The following is a 6,763-nucleotide window of genomic DNA, read 5'->3' as shown; positions in this document are numbered from 1 at the left end:
ATGAAACTACACAGTAGGTGACTATGGTAGGTAAAATAATGCCCAAAGGTATTTGCATCTCGTTCTTGAAACTTGAGAATGTTACTTTATATGGCAAAGGGGATTGAGCTGATAAGATCAAGTCAAATATTTAGAGATGGGAAGGTTAATTTAGATTATCCCATTGGGCCCGATTTGAAGATGCTGCACTGTTTGTTTTAAAGATGGAGGAAGGAGTCAAGTAGCAAGGAATACAGGTTATACTGCAAAAATGGAGAAGGCATGGGAATAGATTGTCCCCTAGAATCTCCAAGTGGAATATAGTCTTGCTAAAACTTTGATTTTAGTCTCAAAAGACCCATTTCAGTTCAGACTTCTGACCTCCAGAATGGCAAGATAATAAATTTGATTTGTTTTAAACCACTAAGTCTGTGGTCACATGTTACATCAGCAATAAGAAACTAATACAATGGCCTTTGAACTGACTTTGGAAGGCAGAATTGACTTTCACAAGTAAAACAAATGAGTTAAAGAAAGCAATTTTCATGGCACAGACATGAGCATGAAAAAGAATGTCAGGTTCAGTAACCACCTGCGATTGATGGACAGTAAGGGATGAATAACAGGTAAAGGAATGAATCCTGTCAAGTGTCGAATTTGAGTATCTGGTAGGCCTTGCAAGTTACTTGAGTTTTGTTGGGAGGAGTAAGGGGAAGGTTTGAAGCAGAAATGTCATGCTTGGAGAGGCATTTATCAGAAGACTAATGGAAAGACAGTGTGAGAGGCAAGAGTTGGGAATGTGGAATGGGGATAATCCTGACAGTTGGAAGGCCAGTTAGAAGGTGGAGATAGTGGGACCTTAACCTGACTTGCCAGATCCATCTTCCAGTCTCCCTAAACAGGCCCAGTAATTTTTTTATCTCCGTTCTGCTCAATCTGTCCAACTTCCCTTATCCATGCAAGAAGTCAATAATTAAAATGCTGCATGTTAAAAAAACAATAGCAACATTTTTGATTTTTAAATCTTATTAATTAAATTCCCATATCTGGATTTTGAAATCCTTACTGCCCCCAAAACACAGTTACCTAGAATATAAGAATATGCAGAGATTCCCTTTTCAGCCATTGCTACTCTCTCCAGGTCATTTATGTTGTCTGCCCCAAAAGTGCAGGAAGTTACTTCCCTCTGTACTTCCATAATTCGTGGTGCACAATCAGCACTACATATTGGCATTGCTACTTTGCATGTCTATGTTTATTGGTAGACTGTGATTCCTTTGGAACAGAGAAATCTCTTTATATCCCCATCATTTACTAGTAAATAACAAATGCTGCTCAATGAACATTTATTGGAAATATGATGGGGTCCCTGGGTGGCTCAGTCAGTTAAGCATTTGATTCTTCATGTCAGCTCAGATCATGATCTCATGGTTTGTGGAATTGAGCCCCATGTTGGGCTGTGAACTGACAGGGATTCTCTCTCTCTCTTTGCCCCTCCACACTCTCTTTCTCTCTCAAAATAAATCAATTACTTAAATTACAAAAGAAAAAAAATTCTCTTTCTCTTCCTCTGTCCCTCTCCTCTGCTTGTGCTCTTTCTCTGAAAAAAAAATAAAAAAATATGATAAATGATAAATGAATGACAACTATTGTAATGGCCATTTCCATATTGATTATATTCTCAGAAAAAAATCATTTTAATTGTACAAGGAGAAAAATGCCAATATCCAATAATGTATATATAAAATTTTAAATTCTGAATTGAGAATGACATGTGGCCAAAGAAGATTTCACATGAAGAAGAAACAGCAGGCATGATAAGGAACAGTAGCATGTGCCTTCCATTCAGTCCAATAACATGCAAATAAAGACTTTCAGCAATAACCAGTCCTCCACACAGAATCCAGCCAGGCCATATTGTTGGTACTGTTCACACACTGTTCAGAGCAAGTGACTTGAAAGGAAGAGTTTTCGGAATTTAATGGTAATGGTTTGAACTTTTTTTGTTGTTGTTTTTAATGTTTATTTATTTATTTTGAGAGAGAGAGAGAGAGAGAACAGGGGAGGGGTGGAGAGAGAGAAAAGAGAGAATTCCAAGCTGACTCTGCACCATCAGCACCAAGCCCGATGCGGAACTCCAACTCACGAACCAAGAGATCATGTCCTGAGACAAAATCAAGAGTCAGGAGCTTACCTGACTGAGACCCCAGGCGCACCTGACCTTCTTTATTATCAGAATGATTAGAATTTTCATGACTTTGACTAATTACTCGTGTTAATTACTTAACTGTTTTATGTATATACTTGACAAAGTAACATGATTTGCTCTCTAATTAATGTAAAGAATTTTACTGTTTCCAGAATCTTCTCTATCAGCCATAACATCATATTTATGAGAGATAATCTCATTAATATTAATAGAATTTTTGCACATAAATCGCATCATGTATCACTGATAGACGAGAGGTTGGTGAAAACTCTAAAAAACTCATGTGCCAAGAACATTAGTGAAAATGGATGATATCAAGGGATAGAAACCTTATTAAAGCATGACCAGCTAAATTATGTCCACCAGTATTAAGAAATAATTGCCATTATATCACAGATAAAATGGCCTTTTGTAGAGAAATGAAATAGATTCTAGACCTTCTTCCTATTTGGGGGAAAGCACTGCAGTGGTACCTGCAAATAGAAAAATCACTGAATGTATTATTTGGCATAAAATATTTCTGACAGCTGTCTGATTTCTTTTGAAAATATCTATTTTCATGCTTTTTAATTTATGCATTCAAATGGGAGGGGGACTTCAACTGAGGGCTTACTCGCCTAAATACTTCAATCTAATTCTGAGTAGCTACTTTTTGCTCTACTTAGAAAACCTCACTGCAATAGTATAGGCAGCACTTGTAGCAGCAAGGGTAAAAATGGTATTATTTCCATGGCAATAGTGATTTTCGTCAACAAGCAAGGTTAACCTTAGGCTGAGCAGGGCAAAAGATTCATGAGGCAGCACCTATTTCAGCTTGAGAATTACCTGTCTATTGCACAAATAGTCCCCTCTGCATGCATTAACTGAAAATATTTAATTGGTAACAAAGAGGAATTAATGTTCTAACCTGCAGTGAAGAGATAACCATTTCCTTTTTCTCTTTTTTATAAAAAAAACTATGCTAATTTTTTAAAATTTTTAATGGTTTTATTTATTTTTGAGAGAGAAAGAGAGAGACAGAGAGAGACAGAGACAGAACATGAGTGGGGGAGGGGCAGAAAGAGAGAGGGAGACACAGAATCTGAAGCAGGCTCCAGGCTCTGAGCTGTCAGCATAGAGCCCAACACAGGACTGGTACTTGTGAACCATGAGATCATGACCTGAGCCAAAGTTGGACCACCCAAGTGTCCCAAAAAACTATGATGATTTTTCCTCTGAATCAAAGCATTGTATATAATTTTTATTAAACATCCTATCAATGCAACTTTGAATGAAAAATAATATCTTGAAGAAGACAAGTTAGGGGCTAACATGGCGGAGAAGTAGGGGATCCAAAGTTTGCTCATCTCTCAAACAAAGCAGTGCTGAAGCTAAAGGACTTTAAACTCCGAGAGTCTGGGAGACAAAGAGACAGTGGCTTCCAGGGACCTACAGGGACAACCTGATGGGCCATAGGTGTGTGACTGTGAACTGGGAAAGATAAAATGAACAGAGGGGAGGGATCCCCTTCTGTGAAGAGACAAAAGAAAGAGAAAGAGAGGCTGGGGAAGCATAGCACTGTACCTGGACAAGAGAAAAACCATGGACCAGGACGGAGAAAGATCCAATCTCTGAGGGCCTTTTTCCAGACTGGAGCCGGCTGTTCTGATTGTGCATATGGGGGTAGGCAGCCATCCCTGGGCTCATTGACTAGGCCAGGGGCACAATCCGCAGTAGGAGAAAGCAATCCCCTCCCTGGAGTGCTGTGGGACAGAACAAAGCCTCCCTGCCTCCTCCAACTGGGGACCACATATCAGGTGGCGTGGAGTGGTGCTTCACCAGTATTGGGGCATGCAGAGTGAGAGTTTGAATCCCAGCCAAGCACTGGAGCATGGGAGTAGGTAGAGTGGGACAAACAGCCTCGTTTGCACCTGCAGCATAGTGAGGACTGCTCCAATAGAGTGGGACACCAGGTCTGCGGAGGAGAGACCGGGGTGTTGCCATTTTCTCCCCACCACCACCAAGGTGGGACCTCAGGGATTGGACAGTGGGGCCTACAGTGGAGGTAGGACCCGCCTACACCAAACCGCACTCCTCCATACTTGGTAACTGCTATCTACCGGAGAGGGATTGACGCTGACAAACAAGGAAGCCCCTGCTCTAGACCAGTGCTGTTGTATTGCCTGGTTTAATTCTTGGACAATTCTTATTATACAGATATATTCTTTCTTTCCTCCTTCTTATCTCTTCTCTCCTCTAGTCTGGTTATTCTGGTTGTTGATTTGGGTTAAGCAGACATATTTAATCTATTCTCTTGATACATGTTCCACATCTCCTTCTTTATTCTCCTTTCTCTCTCTCTGGATTAAGCCATATAGTTCTCTGTCTGGTCAATTTATATATTTTTATTTTTCCCTGCCTATCATTTCTCTCTTTGTATGGGATAAGGACTCTTCCATCAGCACTGCTTCCACCCTGTTTTTTACTTGTAGCTGGTGTTTTTTGTTACTTGGGGTTTTTTTGTTTGTTTGTTTGTGTGTTTGTGTGTTTTTGTTTTCTGTTTGTTTTCCTTTCCAGGGATACTTCAAGGAACAAATCAAAGCACACCTAGTGGAGGGTTTAATATATCACTACAAGTAGGGAGATAAAGTAACCAAAGTCACAACAATGGAAATCAAAAACACCTCTTGAAGGGTCAGGCCCTGGACAGTGTATGACCCCTTCTTAATATAGTAGTGCTGACAGGTGCAGGGCACCTAACAGGCTTTTCAAACACATAAGGGAAAGAAAACTAGCCAAAATGACAAAACAGAATTCTCCTCAAAAGAAATTCCAGGAAGAGATGACAGCTAAAAAATTGCACAAAACAGATATAAACAATATAACTGAACAAGAATTTAGAGTAATAGTCATAAGATTAATCACTGGACTTGAAAAAAAAGCATAGAAGACAGGAAAGAATCTATTGCTGCAGAGATCAAGGAACTAAAAAATAGTCACGATGAATTAAAAAATGCTATAAATGAAGTGCAAAATATAGGGGGTGACAGTGAAAACTGAAGAGGCAGAGGGGAGAACAGGTGAAATATAAGATAAAATTATGGAAAAAGATGAAGCTGAGTAAAAGAGAGATACAAAAATTCTGGATCATGAGGGGAGAATTAGAGAACTAAGTGATTCAATGAAACAGAACAATCTCCGTATCATAAGAGTTCCAGAAAAAGAAGAAGAGAGAGAAAGAGGCCAAAGGTGTGCTTGAACAAATCATAGCTGAGAACTTCCCCAATATGGGGAAGGAAACAGACATTGAAATCCAGGAGGCACAGATAACTTCCTTCAGACATAACGTGAATCGATCTTCTGCACAACATATCATTGTTAAACTGGCAAAATACAAAGATAAAGATAGAATTCTGAAAGCAGCTACAGATAAATGGGTCTTAACCTACAAGGGTAGACACGTAAGGGTAGTAGCAGACCTAGGTACTGAAACTTGGCAGGCTAGAAAGGAGTCGCAGGAAATTTTCAATGTGATGAATAGGAAAAATATGCAGCCAGGAATCCTTTATCCAGCAAGCCTGTCATTCAGAATAGAAGGTTTTCCTAAACAAACAAAAACTGAGGGAATTCATCACCACTAAACCAGACCTACCAGAGATCCTAAGGGGGACTCTGAGTGTTGTAAAGACCACAAAGGACCAGAGACATCACTATAAGCATGAAACCTACAGATAACACAATGACTCTAAACCCATATCTTTCAATAATAACACTGAATGTAAATGGGCTAAATGCCTCAATCAAAAAACATAGGGTATCAGAATGGATTAAAAAAAAAATAAGACCCACCTACTTGCTGTCTATAAGAGACCCATTTTAGACCTGAGGATACCTTCAGATTGAAAGTGAGGGGATGGAGAACCATCTAGCATGCTATTGGAAGTCAAAAGAAAGCTGGAGTAACCCTACTTACATCAGACAAACTACATTTCAAACTAGAGACTGTAACAAGAGATGAAGAAGGGCATTATATAATAATTTCAGGGTCTATCCATCAAGAAGAGCTAACGACTATAAATGTCTATGCACTGAATACAGAGCACCCAAATATATAAAACAATTAATCACAAACACAAGCAATCCTATTGGTAAGAATGTGGTAATTGCAGGAGACTTTAATACTCCGCTTACAACAATGGACAGATCATCTAGACAGAAAATCAATAAAGAAACAATGGCCCTAAATGATACACTGGACCAGATGGCCTTGACAGATATATTTAGAACTTTTCATCCTAAAGTAGCAGAATATACATTATTCTCAAGTGCACATGGAACATTCTCCAAGATAGATCACATACTGGGTCACAAAACAGCTGTCAATAAATATAAAAGAGTTGAGATCATACCATGCACACTTTCAGATCACAATGCTCTAAACCTTGAAATTGACCACAGGAAAAAGTTTGGAAAACCTCCAAATGCATGGAGGTTAAAGAACATCCTAATACAGAACCAATGGGTCAACCAGGCAATTAAAAAAGAAATTAAAAAATATATGGAAACAAATGAAAACAAAAACACAACAATCCAAAC

This window comes from Lynx canadensis, chromosome B3, assembly GCF_007474595.2.
Source record: "Lynx canadensis isolate LIC74 chromosome B3, mLynCan4.pri.v2, whole genome shotgun sequence".
Classification (NCBI taxonomy): domain Eukaryota; kingdom Metazoa; phylum Chordata; class Mammalia; order Carnivora; family Felidae; genus Lynx; species Lynx canadensis.
This window is presented reverse-complemented; position numbering follows the sequence as displayed.